Source organism: Otolemur garnettii, unplaced genomic scaffold, assembly GCF_000181295.1.
Source record: "Otolemur garnettii isolate 467f Iridium unplaced genomic scaffold, OtoGar3 scaffold00023, whole genome shotgun sequence".
In the NCBI taxonomy this organism is placed as follows: Eukaryota; Metazoa; Chordata; class Mammalia; order Primates; family Galagidae; genus Otolemur; species Otolemur garnettii.
In genome coordinates, this window is record NW_003852418.1 from 15,753,958 (window position 1) to 15,772,499 (window position 18,542).

General features: G+C 41.2%; 1 pseudogene; it reads right to left on the minus strand.

Moving 5' to 3' along the window:
• Positions 1-4,305: 4,305 nt before the first annotated feature.
• On the minus strand, positions 4,306-4,938 carry LOC100949441 (annotated as a pseudogene).
• Positions 4,939-18,542: the final 13,604 nt, after the last annotated feature.

The window sequence follows — 18,542 nt, forward strand, 5'->3', positions numbered from 1 at the left end:
CAAATTGCCACAACAGCCAAGTATTGATGACTGATAAAAACCAGTTCCCATGCATTGGCACCTTTTTAAAGAGGGTGGTTTATAAATCAAAATACCTAAGACAAAAATAAAAAGTCATATCCACTCTAAGAAAGAATCAGTGGGGTTTATTGGGTTCTTTTTCCCAACAAATCCTTCCCTTTGACAACATTTCTCTAAACTTTGGTGTCTTCTTTTAAGGGAATAAGCAAATCCAGGCCCTTCCTGTGGAACTTTATAATTATCTTTGCTTATCTCCAGCTTCCGGCACCATTTAGATTTTTACCTTTGTCAAAAATGCCTGAGATTTCAAAAGATGCCTTGCTGGGAGTGTTTGATTGTTAGCATTTATTAGTCAAACATTACTTGGGTTTTTTCCCCTCATTTTTGAGGAGAAATTCAAAAAAAATGAAGTATATAATGAAGTCAGAAAATAGACCTCTACGATTCCTTGACTTTAGCAAGTGACACTGTTGAAGTTGTAAGGTGGAATCCCCAATGTGTAAGTCATAAATGTGCTTGGCACCGGAATTATATGTCGATTTGGTACTTTGTTGGCCTAAATTTCTGAACATGGGACCATTTTTCAAAAATTTGTTTTCTGTAGTTACTTGTCAGTCAGGAGTTCCTATTACTTCTTTCTCCAAATCATCACCATTTGGTCTTTCTTGTCATTTTTTTTTCCTGGTTCCATTCTGTGATTTTTATAGCTCAATATTTATGGGCCATTAGGATCTGAGTTTCTCAAAAATGCAATACGTTACACATTGCTCGATCCACTTCTCAAATGTAAATAAGTCTTAAAATATAAAGCTTCATTATGGATAAAGCCCCAAAGTTCATGTGTTTAAGACATTCATCAGAAGTTGTGTACACACACGCACATACACAAAAAGTAAAATAGGTACAATTATTATTTTTCGTGAGAACAAGTTCATATTAAAATGTCCACGCCTTTGACAGAGCGTTCTCAGCTGGAAAGCTCCTCTTTCTAGCATTGTAAAACTCTATAGATTATCCCTTGCTCTCAAATGCCTGTGTGTATATTTATAATAACAGGAGAAAGGAAAATGTCTTTTGAACAGGAAACTTTCTTCTCTTTCTTAAGTGGCACCAGCAGCCTCACACACAATGATAATTTGCATCTAAGCCATTAGCTTATAGACGCTCCCCACGGGCAGTCCGAGACTGAAGCCCTGATTTCCTGAGCCATGTTGTTCTGACATTCTTATACAGAATGCTTGTTAAAAGCATCATCATGCATTTCCAAGGGACCTTAAAAAAATAATAAATCCAAGCCATCTTGCTATTATTTCCATGAATAAATGCACATTCCTGACCTTATCTTTCGGCACTGCCTGGCGGTAACTTCTCCACACTGCTATCCAGAGAGAAAGTATGCAAGGTCTTATTCTTTCGAGAATCATTCCATTTTCCTGGGGTGAACAATTCAGTATAGGGGATGAATAGAAGCTGATAAAAATGGTCACCCCATAATGTAGTTTTCCTAGGAAAAGCCCGAAAACAAACTGGGGAGACGGAACCCTGATCCAGACATAAGTCAGTAGGAGGATGTTGAAAAAGTGAGAGCAACCCACGGCATAAGTGGGTGTGTGAAAGAGAATGGAAATTCCATTAGGGTGAGAGCTGTCGCCAAAGCCTTTGGGAGCTCTTCCCTCCCTCTCTTTACAGGGTGAACTGGTAAAGCGTGCCTTATTTTTGCCACCATGCATATACTGGCAATGATATGACAGGTTCTAACGTTGCAAATGATTCCTGTCCTAATATTAATAAATTAAGTCCTGCCATGGTTGTAATGTCATTTGTCATGTGTGTCCAATAAAGGAATGGATGTATTTATGAATGACTATTTGGGGTAGAACTGATTATATTAGTAGCCTCCTCCTTCAACGGGCAATAAAAATAGAGTCAGTCCAGCTCATTACAAATGGGCTGCATTGAACTTTTCTTTAAAGCAACGTCATTATTTTTCACAAGACTTCAACTCCCACCCATTGACTGTTTACTATTGATTATACATGAAGGCATCAAAGACATGAACTCCCATGCGAGTTAAATCAGGTATGTATTTACTTTCAGTCGTGTCTATTCTCACCACGAATCAGGTGTTCTCCCCCAGGGTGACGTAGAAAAGGACCTTCTTGTTACCATCTCTTGCTTTTGTCTGTTCCGCATTCCTTCTTTATGGGAACTTCTCCCTCATCCACATGGTCCCTGTAAAGCCCATGGGAGTTGGTCAGTGATACCCAGGCTGGACACTCATAGGAACACATCTAGTGAGCAGGTCACCAGCCAAGCCAATCTGTCTTTATGCAGAGCATTTCCAGCTGGAATTTGAGTTACATGTCTCAAGCTCTTTCATCATGAGGTCCGACCATGTGTTATTTTGGCCATTTTCTAAGATGGATGGAGAGAGTCTCAGAGTGAGAGGGAACAGAACCAATTTGTCAAAGAGGCAGAGCCGAGAGAGAATGGAAGGAGAAGGATAGGTCTGGAGGTAAACTGTGCTTGGACAGACTCCCCAGTCAGGGAGCCCGTCAGGGAGTCTGGCTGGCCTTCTAAGATTTTTAAACACTACCCTTGGCACAAAGAAAGTAAATAATAATAACGTTGGATAATTGAGCCTTTGGAAAAAGTATAATGAATGAGAAGTCGGTGTGAAGAACAAACTAAAAACTCACTAATGTCGGGTGGGAAGATTTACTGTATTGGGATTTTATCTTTCATCCACAGCGAAGAGACACGTGGTGGTTGGAAGAGGTGTGGCTTGGTCACAAGGGCTGTTTGAGGTGACGGAAGGCTGTAGAGGGAAGCGGGGCCGTGGGTCAGGTATTGTTGTGACTCCAGACAAGCCATGTGACTCCAGACTCTGAGTAAGCTGCTTAAGCACGCCAAACCTCAGCGTCTCGGCTGTAAAGCCCTGCAGTGTTGATAGCTCCTTCACAGTATTTTTACGAGGGCTAGAATAAATCACGGAAGGAAATGTGCTTTCAAAACTGTAAATAAGTTACTTAAGTTCAAGTTCTCACTACTAAGAAGTAGCTGGTCATAAGGACTGTTTGATACTAAAGAAGACTGGAATCAAGTCCATAGCAGGCATCTTATTTTCTGTTTAGAATGGTGCTGTCGGGGAGCTTGTTTCTGTTGATTTGAGGTCTCAGGTTCCTTTGAGAATATGACTACAGACAGATTCTCTTTCTGAACATTGCTCATGTGCATAAAAAATAAAAAAATTGACCACAACTTCTGGTCCTTATGGATTGGGTTAGGACTTCTGTTTTCTCTCTTACCTTACTTCTTCATTTTATTTTCATTCCATTACTTGACCCTGAGCTTCAGACGTGCATAAACTTTGAATTTCTCTCTGCTGCCTTAGCAGCGCCGGTGACAGGGCCTGGCCCCTTGTAGGTGCTCCACAGCTGCATGGTGACCTTATGAGTGGATTTTTTTTTTTTACAGTTTTAAAAACGTAATACTGTTTATTTAACTTCAAAAACATTTCAGCATTCCAAACATAGAAAAAATAACGGAATATTGCAAATGTATTTAAGTACAGCAAGTTCTTGAACTTTCTTTGACGCAGTGGCTCTTCCGATTGCCACTTTGCCAACAGTGAAGAGTTCTATGGTTTTAAAACAAACAGTTTAAACACTACCGCACTTAACTAAAAAAAAAAAATCCAAACACTTCTCATGCCAGCTGACCCCCTTTGTCCACAGCTAAGAATGGCAGCAGAATCTATGTCACTAGATACAAAAAGGAGACCCCCTGAAGCTCAATGGATGCCCGCTGCAGTGTCAACAGGTGCAGCTCACTGTGCACGCCCTGAGCTACGGCCCCTCCGAAGGGCATCGTGCCAATGGCCTAACGCCAAGCAAGGAGCAGCAAGAGTTGGTCTCAGTTGTTTTGTTCTTTTTATAAACTATAGATATGTACAGTTGATACTCAGGATTTCTAGCCAATAACCATATAGTTAACACCACCTTACAAATTAAAAAAAAAATGCCAGAAAAATCTTTACACGCCTTGTCACACCAACAGCAAAGTGCACAGAGTTAGGAGAACACGAGAGTGCCTTTTCATTTTATAAATGTTTTGGAAATATGTACAACTTCGATACAGTTTCAAGGTGCTCCAGACACCCATGGCCACTTTATGTAAACCACTAGAAAGAGCACTTTGAGACTACAGTATGATCGTGATCAGCTTTTGTGATGAAACCTAAGGAAGGCCATAGACATTCCTTAATTAAGAGTAGGGGCTCCCCTACTCTAAGGTATTCACAAGGAGACAGAGAAACAGTTTTTTATTCATCCTCCTCCTCTCTTCTTCCCCTTCATCTTCTTCATCTTCCTCTTCCACCCTTTTCCTGGCAACTGTAGTGGGACCCTTTGTGCCATCAGACTTTCCTTTAGACTTATAGTCAATGACATCCTTCTCATCCTTCTCCTTCAGCTTGGCTGCCTTAGTGATGGAAGGCTGCTTTTTGCTGTCACTTAAGTTATTCTACATCACACCCAGGTTTTTTGCCACATCTCCAATAGAGATACCAGGGTTTGTAGACTTGATCTTGGGGTGGAATTCTGAACAGAAGAGGAAAAATCCAGACAGTGGCCTCTTGGGGGCATTAGGGTCCTTCTTCTTCTTTCCTCCTTTAGCCAGTCCATAATCCTTCATTTCCAGATCATAGCGGACTTTATCAGCTTTTGACATCTCATCAAATTTAGACTTCTCTTTCCCAGACCTTACCTTCCACCTTTCAAAGTACTTCTTGGAAAATTCTGCAAAATTTACAGGGACCTCTGGGTTTTTCTTCTTATGTTCTTCTCTTCATGTCTGCACAAAGAAGGCGTAGACAGACATCTTGCCCTTTGGTTTCTTGGGGTCACCTTTAGCCATCTTGACTGTGTTATTCGCTAGTCTGGGCAGCACAGAGCACCCTTATGAGTGGATTCTAATGTACAGAAGCACAGGTTCATGGAGCTAAGGAAGAAAACGATAACACAGTCACAATGACCATGACCTCTAGTGAAGAGAGAGTACAGGTAGGTAAGTGCAGAACTGCTAAGGAAATGTGGGTGAAGTATGTACCAAAAGTAGACTGAACTTCAGAAATACCACAGAGGGACTGCCTGGGAGCTGACCTTTGCAGAAGGCCTTGAGTGTGGATTTCAAACATAGCAGGTGTCAGGGAGTAAATTCCAGAGTTAGAGCTTGAGAAAAGTGTAGAACAAGTTTAATTTTAGGTCAGAAGTTGAAAACTAGCTGCTAGGAAAAGTTGAAACTCATACCTTCTTGAATATCAGAGTTAAAAAATGGGAACTATTACTTAAAAATATGTTTGCCTTCTCTTGTATGGTAGGAAAATACCCCAAGTCTGACTCCATTACTACTCCACTGGCTCTCCCCTATAGATGGGGATTGCACTGTCCTTTCTGCTTCCAGTCCATGTCACGCATTTATGAGACAGCACAGACCATGTAATCACTTGAGTTTTATGTACCCTGGTTCGGAAAGTTCTAGAGCATTTTAGATGCCCTTATCTTTTGGAAAGGGGTTTTTTAGGGAATGACTCCCGTGGTAGAAAGTAATTAGTGGGTAGAGTTGCTGCATGTTGTCAGCTTTCTGTTGAAGACCCATGCAATGTAGAGGTAGATGAGTGTAGAACAAGATTTTAAAGAAAAATGATGGATAAATATTGATGTGCAATTATGAATGATTATGAATTGAATGATGTGAACAAAAGCAGACATGATCACTGTAGAAAAATATCTAGTAGGGAGGTTGCTTCAAACTTTGGAGAGGAGATTACATAGAACAGAGTGGTTTTTGTTTGTCTGATTTGGAAATTTTAATCCTTTAATTCAATGATCATGTCCATCATTCATGGACTGACAATTTCTAATATGTCAATCATCATGTTAATTGAACCCCCCTTACAAAAAAAAAATGCTGGTGCTGCCCAGAGCCTGGCCCCAAGCAAGAGAGAAGACAAAACTTAGGAGAAAGATTAAAAACCTCAGCATCCTGGGCTGGAGGAAGAGAAAGTAATTTGCTTTGACCTAGGCAATAAATCTGCCGGGCAGTAATGACCATCTCTTGACACCAGTAGTGACATTGATCAAGTACACTGTCCCAGGCTGTTCCCTCCATTCCTCTGAGCCACAAAGCCTCTCCTGATTGTTCATGTCACTATTTATGAACAGATATCAGAGAGCAGAGATAAAGGGCTGATAAAGGTCCGATGACCTCGTTAAGCTAATGTGAGCCCAGATTGAAATCATCACGGATGCCGTTTTGGGAACCAGAGCAGGTCACTGTCTTCTGTTTGTTTTTTTTCTTTTCACATGTAGAAATGTTCCCATAACTTGATAGACAATTTCAAAGTTGTCATTGAAACAATAGAAAAAAAAAAAAAGAGCAGATCCAGGGGAATATACAATTCAGTGTTATTGGTGATTCAGCCAACTGGGTGTGGTCACAGGAAAATTGGGGGGTAAAGTTTCAAATATGAGGTGAAGCGGATTTCTTTTTTCTTACTGCAAAAAGTCTTCTTTATAAGTTGTTGGATGCAACGATCCCTGATTAGCGACCTCTCAGAGTTTTCTTTGTCACTTGAAATTAGCACAGTATTCAAAGTAGCATTTAACCTGCATTTTAAATTTGTCACTATTTAATATGTACAAAATGATATTCATATCACAAGTCATGAAAAAATATATATATAAATGTCCTGTGCTCATTCTCTAGCTAAAGAAATGAGGCATCCCTGCCAACGCCCCCACCAAGACCCGACCTCACTTTCATCTTCCTCCCCACAAATAGGCCAAGAGCATTGTGGGTCTTGTGATTCATCATCCTCTTGTTTTATTATCCTACATGTATGCACAGTAACAAGCAACATAGTGCTTAGTTTGAGAGGTCTTTAGATTTCCTCCTGTTAGTGGAATTATGCATAATGTATTCATCAACCCTTTTTTCTTACTAAACATCGCACTCTTAAGATTCATCTGTGTCAGTGTGAGAGACTCTGGGCCGGGGTCAGTCAGCAAACCATAGCCCAGAGGCCACGTCTAGTCAGTCACCTGCATTTTACTTTATTTTACTTCTTATAGCCAGAGAGTTAAGAATGATTTTTCCCTTCACATTTGAAATAGTGATAATTTAAATAGTTTCCTAAATATAATAGTTATATAAGTATCTATGTAATATTCATTTTACCTTAGACTACAAATCCTAAATTATTGACTCCTAGGGCCCTTAAAAGAAAAAACTTGCTGACTCATCCTCTAGGCCATCAATTTCATGGTAAGATTTTTATTTTTTGAATATGCCACGGGGGTGAAATATCAAGTCTCAAGCTGAAGGCCATTTGGGTGCTTTTTCTTATGAGGTTTTTTAAATACTCTTGGCCCAGATTGGTGTACACATTTCTCCACGGTACACGTCAGGTGGTAAGTTATGCACATCTTCACTTTTACCAGACATGCCATATCTTTTCCCAAAATAGTTGTGCTAATTCATGGCCCCACCAGAAGCACCATAGTAACAGTAAAAGGAGTTATCTGTTTTCTCCACTTCTCTTCCCAAACTTAGCTACCTCTATAGCTGCCTATAGAACTGTGGTTTTAGAGAAACCAAAATAAATAAAATCACCAGTGACTGAGACCCAAGCATCATGCACGTGCATACATTTTTAAAATAAATTTCCCAATAGGCTATTAAAGTTTCTGATAGGTACTGATTCATTTAACTAGACTAGCTAAACTCATATTCTATTCATTGATCTTAAGATAATTTTATTCAAAATCATATTGAATTTTATATTTACGCTATACGTTCATATATACACGATAGTCAAATATATTAATAACATCTTTAGTAGATGCATTTTTCTAATTTTAAAGTCGTTTTCAAATTATTTATGTGTGTATATATGTAAAAAACAGTTCATGTTACAAAATGGAGTTTCAGTAGAAATAACAGCAGTCTATGCCAGATGAAATGTGATTTGTGTGTGTCTCAAAACGTTTGAAGAGAGAAGAAATTCTGGCAAGCAGGTTACAACCTCTGAAGGCCATTTTGCTCTCTCAACTGGTTTCTAAGACCATATTCTCACTCTTGGGGAAATTGTACCTCATCATGGAAATGTGAGCCCATCCATCTTGGGGAATGCTACTTATGTAGATGACTCTATTTAGAAATGCTATTACAGAGCAAACCTGGGAAGTACAATTTTCCTCCCCACTCAGCATGTCTTTGGAATTATTTTTCTTGCAGATCAATGGAACAGAGAGTCGAACTTGGTTTTCTTTGTCAGCATTCATACTTGAGGTACCCCCAAGTGCTTCCTGTAATGAAAAACAGCCACGTTGGTACCTTTAATAAAACATTGACAATAAGGCTTTCTTTTTCCCCGGCATTAGGACAGAAATGGAACTGAATTGGAGGCAAACAGCATGAGAAAAGAGGCATGTCTTTAATATGTCAGAAAAAGATACGTAATTATAGATTTGTCAGAGTTCTGAATCAGTAAACTCCTAGTATTCAGAGCGGCCGGAGAGCAAAGTCTGCTTGTTTATTTTCAGTTACGTGTCTGACTTCACATTGTGATGAATCCCCGAGGACAGGGACCATATTGCTTTCACCTGTTTATTGCCTGGTACATGGCTGCCTAAAAATCAAAAGCACACATACATGAATAAATATAATAGGTGTTCCCTTATATTTCATGAGATAATGATATCAAAATTAAGTACACTTTTATTGATTTCCTGAAGTGTGCTAGATGGCAATGATCAATATATAGAAGTTTCTCCAATATTTATACCAAAACAACAGCAACTATGGTGCTTTTAGTCATTAATAATATTAGGACTTCGAACTATTTCAGTCTCTTCTAGCCATTGCTCTGAATGTTATTACTGGCCTTTCTTTGGTGGCAGCACTGGCTTCCTAATTTTATAATTTAACAAGAATATAACTTTGTGTCTAGTATGTCCTATCATGCTATAACCATTATTGGGAATAGAAAATGAGTCAGGAAAGCCTCTACACTGAAGGATTGTATAGAAGCTGAGGAAGCAGGGCCAGCCTTGACTGCTTCAAATAACCAGAAAATAAATGCTAAGCATAGCAGAAGAAATAATCAAGTCCAGAAGAAGAACTGGGGGCATCTGAGCAGTCAGGAGAGGGTGGTGGAAGGGCAGACAAGGAGATGGACATGAAAAGACTGGAGAGATGCAAGTGTGGGAGGTTCTGTAGCACCCATGCTGACCGGTCCAGTCTCACACCCTCTGTCATTCAGGAAAGTGGAAGCTATGATGTGTTCTAAGAAGGAGAACCAGTCATTTATATTTCTAGTAGGTTGGGTGATGGAAGGTATCGATCACCTGTGTGTTGACCTGCTTCCTCCTGGATGCCCACTTACTCTTGCATGAGCCAGGATTCCTGTGGTGAGAGAAAGGCTGAGGGGATTAACCTGGGCTCAGAACACTACCACAGGGGTCATTTTCATTGTTGTTAATCAACTACTGCTATGCTAGTTCTGAAACCATTGTCAGCTGAACTGCTTTAGCTTTACAAACATCTAGCAATGGAGAACACCTCCTTCCCTCCACATTTCCCTGCCCTGCCTTACCCTGTGCTTTTCTATCCCTCTCCTTGCAGACTAAGAACCTAACAATATTTCAGTGACATTGTGGACAGAGCCTGACTTGAGATTGCATAGAACTGTAGATAAACAGACCTGGGTGTTAACTGAGCCCTCACTCAAACCTCCCATGGCATCTCAGGCAGCTTACTTTACCTCCCTAAACTTTGGTTTCATTGGTTATAAAGTAAAGAAGGGAACACCTGTATTGTAGAATTACACAGAAGATTAATATGCATACATTCCCTAATTCATGGCCTAGTCCCACAGTAACTGATCAAAATATAATAGTAGAACTACTTATAGGGCAGAAACTGGGCAAAATTCTTTTGTTAGGAGCCTCCATATGTCAGGGGCTCCACATACAACATCATCCTCATTTTCTTAATGGTTCTGAGACAAAGGGACTGTTATTCTTGGTTAACAAAATACCTGTATCTTGGAGAAGTGAGGTGATTTCGCTGACTTAACTCAGTGAAGTCACTTAACTGAACCTAGGTTTACACCAGTGTCTGTCAGGTAGCAGTGTCTCCTAAACGAGAATACGGTAATCTCTATCTGACCATGAATTTCCAAAATAGCCAATTATCATCAAGGAACTAGTCGGGTTGCAGTTGGCACGTCCTTCAGAATGGAGGTTGGCAAACAGGCCAGAGCCATCCACACAAACAGCAACAACATGAGGGTGCTGATTGTGTTTTGAATTTATTTTGTTGAATTTCATTTTCAAGCCACCAGAGCCATACTTGTCAGGGAACTAGAAATGTAAAATTACAAATAAAAATAGTGCCAGTGGCTTTACCTGAGTGGGAGATGCCAGATCTTTCACCAAAGTGGTGTGTTTCTTCAGGACATGGTCAACTACAGAAGAAGGGTTCTCTTTCCTAAACCTTAGAGATAATCCATTTCCCCCAGATGGTAACTAACTCCAAGATGATGAGACTGGGCTTCCAGGCATCTCTGCTGAGTTGCAGGTCTTCTGCTGGAGATCTACGTTCAGCAGAGATGCCCAACTCTGCTTCCTTCCCCTCCAATTGCTTAACTCCTCATCTCCCACCTCCTCTCACCCCGTCCTTTCCTCCTCTGTCCTTTTCCTTCTCTCTTCTCTCTTCCTTTCCTGCTTCCTCCACCGCCTCCTTCCTGCCTTGTCCTTTCCTCCGTCCCATCGTTCTTCTCTCCTACCCTACCCACTCTTCCTACTTCCACTTTCCCCTTCTCTCCTTTATCCCTTCCTTCCCCCTTCCCCTGGTTATTCTTCCTCTTTGTCCTTTTTCTCCATGCATCTTTACCCCCCAGTTACAGTTTGTTGAGATCATTGTTGATTCACAGGAAGTTGTAAAGACTAACGTAAAGAGACCTCCATGTATACTTTATCCAATTTGCAGAATTTTGCAAAACCCTAGTATAACATCATGACCAGGATGCTAGCATTGAGGCATTCTACCAGTCTTACTTAGATTTCCCCAGTCGCATTCCTGTGTGAGTGTATGTGTTTGTATGTAATTCTTTACAATTGTAACATTATGTAGGGAAGTATCTCCACTGCCACAGTCAAGATACTGAACAAATCCAACACCGCTAAGATCCCTCTTTTATAACCACACCCTCCTTCCTGCTGCCACACCCCTCAAACCTTGGCCAACACTCATCTGCCCCTTCATCATACAATTTGGGCATTTCAAAAATATTACATAAATGTAAATGATTCTGTGGCTATAAAATCATAAATATTAAGAAACATGGTAAAAGTCATTGATGAGATGACCAAAAGATGAGAGCCAAAAGATATGAACTAGCCACTATCCAGGACCCCACAGACAGGCTGAGACCAAGGCTGGCATTCCAGCCAGCAGGTATGATGGGGCTGGCATGCTCTCAGGCATGAGATGTCCAAAAGGGCTAAACTTCTTCTGCTCAGAAATACTTCATGATGCTTCAAAGGAAGTGCCATCGAGTTAAACATTGAGTTAATCCCATCTTAGAAAGGATGCTGACAGAAAATTGAATACACTGGTATAGATGAGTTGAATTGTTCCTCCATCTTCTGAGCAGAAAAGCAACAATTGGAGGGAATTGTTCTGGCAACAGTAGTGGCTACAGAGGCATGCAAATAGATCAAGGTCACGCCGGGTTAACACTTAGTCTGGTATTTTATAGCATGGATTGGAAGAACCAAACTCCCATAAAAATCAGTTGATAAAAACTGCAGCTAAAGGGAACTCTGAGCAATGGTAGTAGCAGAGACTGAACAAAAAACAGCAGCATATTATTTTTTCTGAAAAGATACATATAGTAGTCCCCGGGCAGATGACATGGAGAAACATCTAATGTGGACAAAAGTAGGCTTTCAGCAGACACTAGACTGGATGTGACCAGAGGAGAACAGAGAACATTTTCTTATCCCACATTTATATGAAAAAGAAACAGAAATTGACATCAGATAACCTCAAACAATGTTTATAATCACACACACTCAGGTATTAAGCCATATGCAACTAAATATATTTTTATCTCATTTCAGACTAGAGGCCTATTCGTTCTAACATTTTTTTTGCCTTCATTAAGTCAACAGTTAATGAACCACTTCACACACTATCCATTGATTTAACAACTTCCTCAGGGATAGAGACCTTTCCTTATTTGTCTTTGGCTTGAGATAGAATGGAAAACTATTTATTCAAAAAATGCTTACTGAGCACTTGCTGTATGCCGGACACTGTGGATACCACCAAGACACTGAACAAAAAACAGTCCAATCCTTTGTTCATTGGAACTTAGACTCTAATAGATATATTTTTCTTATGTATACAGTCAATAAGTATTTGGTAAATATCTATCATGAGCTTAATTCTAGATACAGAACATAGAGGCAACTATAAGAAAAGTGAACTAGTGAAGCTTGTTATGAGAGAGGCAGATATGTAGAATGCAGGATAGAGCTGTTCAGAGACATAGAATGGACGGGTGTTAGTGAACACGACTGGAATAGCCACAGAAACCAGAGAGTCGGCAGAGAAAAGACAACATTGACTCTGGGGTCAGCAGAACACAAGCAAGTCACCCCTAGAAAGTCCTCAGAGTGGAGGATTTCAGGCAGAATAAATGCTTAACAAATCAATATAACTGCTTAACAAACATTCTCCTAAGCATCATATTGATTTTCATGATCTGCATTTTCTTTTCTTTTCATTTATACTAAATGTCTACGGTTCTAAAACACATAAGGAAGAAACTCTGCCCATTTTCCCTTTACATGGAAAGTGTTTCCTCGGTGGTTAAAAACTTCTGATAGTTTCTTATACCTCCCAACTCAGGATAGTTGTTGACCATGCTCTAGGGATCAGGCTGGAATTTTACTTATGCCTTTAGGGCAAAAGTACAGGTTTTTGCAAAGCTAGTTTGAAATTTCCCTAGGTTCAGGATCCGGAGGAAGAGTGGAATAACAGAAGCAACAGAAAAAGACTCAACAATTGACATAACAACTGGGAAAAAAAATTAAAAGCCATGCTAAATGGATTGTACATGCTCAAATAGATGGAAAAATATGCTGGAAATCCAGCCGGCAAAAGATGTTTGTTTTTTATCAAAAGTTGCTCAAAGGCATCATCATAGCTACAGAATCTTTAAACATTTACAAAGGCCTAAAAAATAGCTCCTCATTGATTTTTCTTTTTTACCTGCTGTATTTTATGTATTCTGAAAGCTTCTGGTGCCCTTCTAAACAAGGTTTCTTCGTATCTGCCAGAATTTTATGAATGATCATTTTCTGGTGATTCAATCTAGGAAAACTCCTTTTGCTGAGACAGTCCCTAATGGCTACATTTATAGTCTTCTGACTTGTTTTATTACTCAAGGGGACCTCCTATTTCTCTAGTCTAAGCACAGAGGATCTGCACAAAAATAAACTTTCTCTCCTTCAGTCCTCTAGTAGGCAATGTGGATTTTTAGACCTTGGTGCTCCGAGAGCTTTTCTGGGTCCTACCTCCAGATTCAGGTCATGCAGATGAACCATCAGCAGGCCTGTGCTTCGTGCAAAGCCCAGCTCTACCCGCTGTCTTGTGGTTTGTGTTCTTCATGACTTCTTCTAAAACCCACCACAGAGAACTCAGACCTTCTATTCCCTATGCTTAGACATATCACTGGTGGGTTGCAATGATCTCAAAGAGGTCAGGTTTTCTTGAACTTTATTTGAGACCGATTCTGATGTATTGAGGAGATACTCAAAGGAAACCTACAGAGATGTGAAGGAAGGAGGGGAGGGGAGCTGGAGATAACAAATGAAAATGTGATTTTAGGTACAGTCCAACCTCAGCCTGTTCCTCCAGGGAACTCTGGAGCATACATGGGACGACAGTGAGACCCAGCTTGAGAAAAGAGGGTTAGGGTTTTACCCTCTGTACCAGTTATCAGCTGTGACTCTCGCTTGGCAAAGAAGGTAACTTGTCAGACTTTCCAGATGAGGTGGCTCCTAGCAGACCCAGGCAGATCTGCCGAGAAGAATGTGGCCGTGAGCTATGGGCACCCAGCATCCCTCGCAATTGGGAATGGTCCTCCAGTCTGGCAGGGGGGATCCAGGACAGCGTCAGTAGTGTCTTCATCACAACTGCAACACATCACCTGGGTGGTGGTTTTGCTTTTCCCATCATCGGCCATTCTGGGTTGTGAGGTCAGCCATATTTCTAAAATTATTTTCACTTCCTTGTAAACAGTTAAACATTTGTAACTGATTCTAATTCACTCCTAAAATGGCTCAGCTTGAACTTGAAATACCGAGAATCTCCAAACAAAAGATCTAATTACTCAGGTTAAAAATGTCATTGATGATGTATTGTCTGTGGGGCTAGCTGTGATTCCCTGAAATGGAATGTTGTGTGTATCAGTTAAGAGGGTCTTTACACAGCAGAGCAGAATTTCCCATTAAGGAACTAAATGTTGTTTTAAAGTTTTATGCTTTAATCTAACTCCTCCCTGCCAGACTCCGGGGGGAAGTACGTGTGTACAATTGAGTGCAATGTGTAAACCCAGACTTCCAATTCAGCTGTGGAAGGCTAATTTAAGGATGCCTCACCTGGTGTCTAAATTAGAATCTCACTCAACCTTTCAGTCTTCTGGCGCTAAGTGTGGCAGCCACTGTTTGCAAACTGTAGAGCCCTGGAGAAGAGGGATTATAAAACAACAGGAAAAGCACTAGTTACCAATGAATGAGTACTTCCTTAATGATCCAGGCATCCTTTTAACAAGTTTATATAGCTGATTTGATAATTAAAAAAACACTGAAGCACATATCACTATTCTTGTTTTATAAACCAAGGAATTGAAGCACAAGGAGTTCCTATTAAGGTCAAATTTCTGGAGATACAGTGAACACAGTCACTGTTTTCATGGAGATAACGATGAAATGAAAAGAGAATTCTTGTGAGAAGTTTACCAACGAAGTCTTACAACAGTTATGACATCCCGCAACAGAGGTATGTGATTAACTTGGATAGTTCTCAGAAGACTTGAGATAAAAAAGAGAGAACAATCAAATTCAAGGTAGACGGAATAGCAGGTGCAAAACTCCCATGGCCAGAGAGGGAAGCACGGCCTGTGTGGCTGACTGGTGAGAGGGAAGGCTGATCTGGAGAGTGATGCTTTTGAAAAGGTAGCCAGGATATTAAGAGAATCTCAATCTCATATTAAGGGAATGTCATATGATAATCAAAGAAACCCACTAAAACAATGAGTATCACTCTTTCAAGAGATGGAAGGGCAGGCGTGCAACACCTGCCTGACACAATCAGTTTGGGAATTAAATGAGTCCTTTGGTTTTAGGATGAAGAGTAGGCTGAAAGAACGAATTATGAGGTCTGAGATATTGCAATAGATCAAGCCAAATGCTGACTGTCACTTTGACTAGAATATTGTGGATGCATACAGACAGAAGTAAAAATATTCTAGAAATATTTTATCAAAACTTCCAAGAATTGGTAATGGATTGGATATGTTGGGGGGAGGTTAAAAGGTTGACTTGTACAACCTGAGCAATAGTCATGACGTTTATTGAAATGAGACACATCAGCTGAGGACCAAGTTTGTGGTAAGGTCATGAATTTTTCTCTGGACACACAGGGCAAGAGGATAAGCGGACAGCAGAATAAAGTCTGAAAGTGCACCTGGCTGGGGGAGGTGAGGCACCGCTAGGAGCTGGGAGGCAGCACAGATGGTGTGAGACTGTCTTCTCTGCCCTCCTGGCTGTCTCATTCCTTGATACAGTGTTAAAACTAGAACCCAAGATTGCTCAGCTGATTTTTGGTTCTTCTGAAGGTGTTTCCTTATGTTGAATTTGGTGTTTATACAGAGCAGGGGTCCTCAAACTTTTTAAACAGGGGGCCAGTTCACTGTCCCTCAGACTGTGGGAGGGCCGGACTACAGGTCCTGGGATGAGTCGGCTGCTAAGCAGGACAGGCAGTGGCGGCAAAAACACCCAGCAGGCCAGATAAATGTCCTAGGTGGGCCGCATGTGGCCTGTGGGCCATAGTTTGAGGACGCCTGGTACAGAGGGAGGTTTCTATTTGGCTGCCTTGCTCTGCCCCATCACCTACCCTAATATTTCATGAAGCCTCAGCAGGTAATACTTCTTGGTTGGGAAAGGAGATCTCCAAATTGACAGAGAAGAATGTGTTTCATTCCAAAACAAAGGCCACATTTTTTAATAAGAAAGAAAACTGTTTGCCTTCTCTTTTGTTCTTTAAAACTTTCTTCTTCTACACTATTGTTGAAAAACAATGTTACTGACCTGGTAGGAACACCAGCAGGTAAACCACACATGAGACACTCAGAGTGAAGGGTGCTCAGTCTCTGACCAATCACTGTTGTTCAAGAGTCCTGAGAGATGTCTGAATAACATAATTGAAACTCTATATAAGGCAAAGTTCCTAGGTTCCCTATTAAGGCCAAAGAACCCAAGAGTGAGCTTACTAAATTCTCCTTGACTGAGAGCAGGCAACAGCTGGGCAAACCTGTCATCTGAAATACACAACAGCCTGAGGCTGCAAAGGAGAATGAAATCTAAAAACAAACAGAAAAAGCCCAGGACAGCATCTCCACTTCAACTTGGCGTATGGGGCTAATCTGTCACCAGAAAGCTTTTCCAGGTATGAGCTATAGCTGTCCTTGAGCAGCCTGGCCACCCCCACCCTCTCAACCGACCAGCTTCCTTTCTCCATTCACTTTGCGATTGCAAATATAGAAGGTAGAATTCAGTGAAAATAATACTCAGTGGATAAAAATCTATTGCGCATTTGCCTTATTTCAGATAAGCTCAAGAACAGGTTCCTTTTAAAATATTTTACTTTTTAAGCAAACATGGCTCAAAACCCCAAACACTTTTCTCAACAGAGGCTGCAGCTTAAAAATGGGAATTCCAGGTTAACGGAGGAGAAAGAATGGGTCTTAAGTAATTGACTAAGAGACAGCCCACTTTCTAGAGTGGCTTCTAAGGTGTGTGAAAAGTCATTCTCCAGTTTGTATAAAACAATTGCTAAGGATGCCTGGTTAAATGAATGATACAGTGTTTGAAAACACAGGTGATTTTTATCTTCCTTGGAGTTTTTCTTTTAATTACAGCCCTGAGAAGAGTATCTGTGAATGGTAAGTGTTCAATAAACGTTGGGCCTTGTTCAGAACATTTCTTCTGGCTTTCCTTTGCTGCGCTTCCAAGTCTGGCATCTAAACCTGCCATCTCCTACATTTCAGACCGAGACTTGTCCAGGAGCAAACTCTGAGGTGGAGATGACAGTGCAGGAGTTTGGATTGGGGAATGCTCTCGGCGTCACTGACCAAGGAGAGGGAAGGAGGTAGGACTGGACAGAAGGGGAAGCTGGGCTAAGGTCCAGTCTCAACGAGGACCTCAGCTGACCTCAGCCCTGACGTTGGCACGGGCTCTTGGCTGGAGGGTGTGTGTGGGGTTTTTGTCCCCCATGCCCCACATCGTCCCTCATTGAACTTGCACTGCAGGCGGGGGTGGGGCACAACCTGGAGCAGGGAGTTCTTTGCAGCTGAAGCCCATTTCCAGCGAGGGCTGGGTGTTAAGGGTCACTTTGCTGGCAGCCCACCCAGCAGCTGCGGAAGTCAATTGCTCTGACAGAAACAACTGCCTAGTGCACTCGAGCTCCCAACACACCACCTTTTTGTTCTTCAAACTCAAAACCTTGCAGACAATTTTTATTTTTCTATTCCATTCCAGATCTACCTCCAGTATAAACATATCCAGACTCTGAGGATTTATTTTTTTAGCCACCTCTACTACTGTCATTCTTGTTCCTGCCTCTACCCTCTAATTTGGACGAGTTAACTGTCTCCCTGATCACTGTGATCTGCCTTTCCTTCCCTTCCAGTTCATGCTCAGTACAACAGACAGTGTGGACATTTTAAAACATAGGTCAGCTCCTCTCGTGTCTCTGCTCCAAACTCTACCAGTTCCCCACGTCACTTGGGTGGAAGTCAAATCCTTACAGCTTTCCCCAGGGTCATGGTCTGGCTGCCCACAACATTTCTGACATTGCTTCTTACCACTTAGCTCCTGGCTCACTCAACTCCAGCTACGTTCTGCTTCAAATACTATAAACACCCTCCCGAGGGACAGTTTATCTTTTGTTACCCTAAGTGTGACTGCAAGTTTCCTACAATCCCCATGGCTCCCCACCTCATTTTTACATCGTTTTATCAGCACAGTGTTTTCCGGCTGCCTCATATGAAATAGGAAGCCCCAGGTTGTCCCAATTCTTACCACCTTGCATGCTGTTTAGCTCTAGAGCAGCAGTTCTCAACCTTTCTAATGCTACGGCCCTTTAACACAGGTTGAGAACCG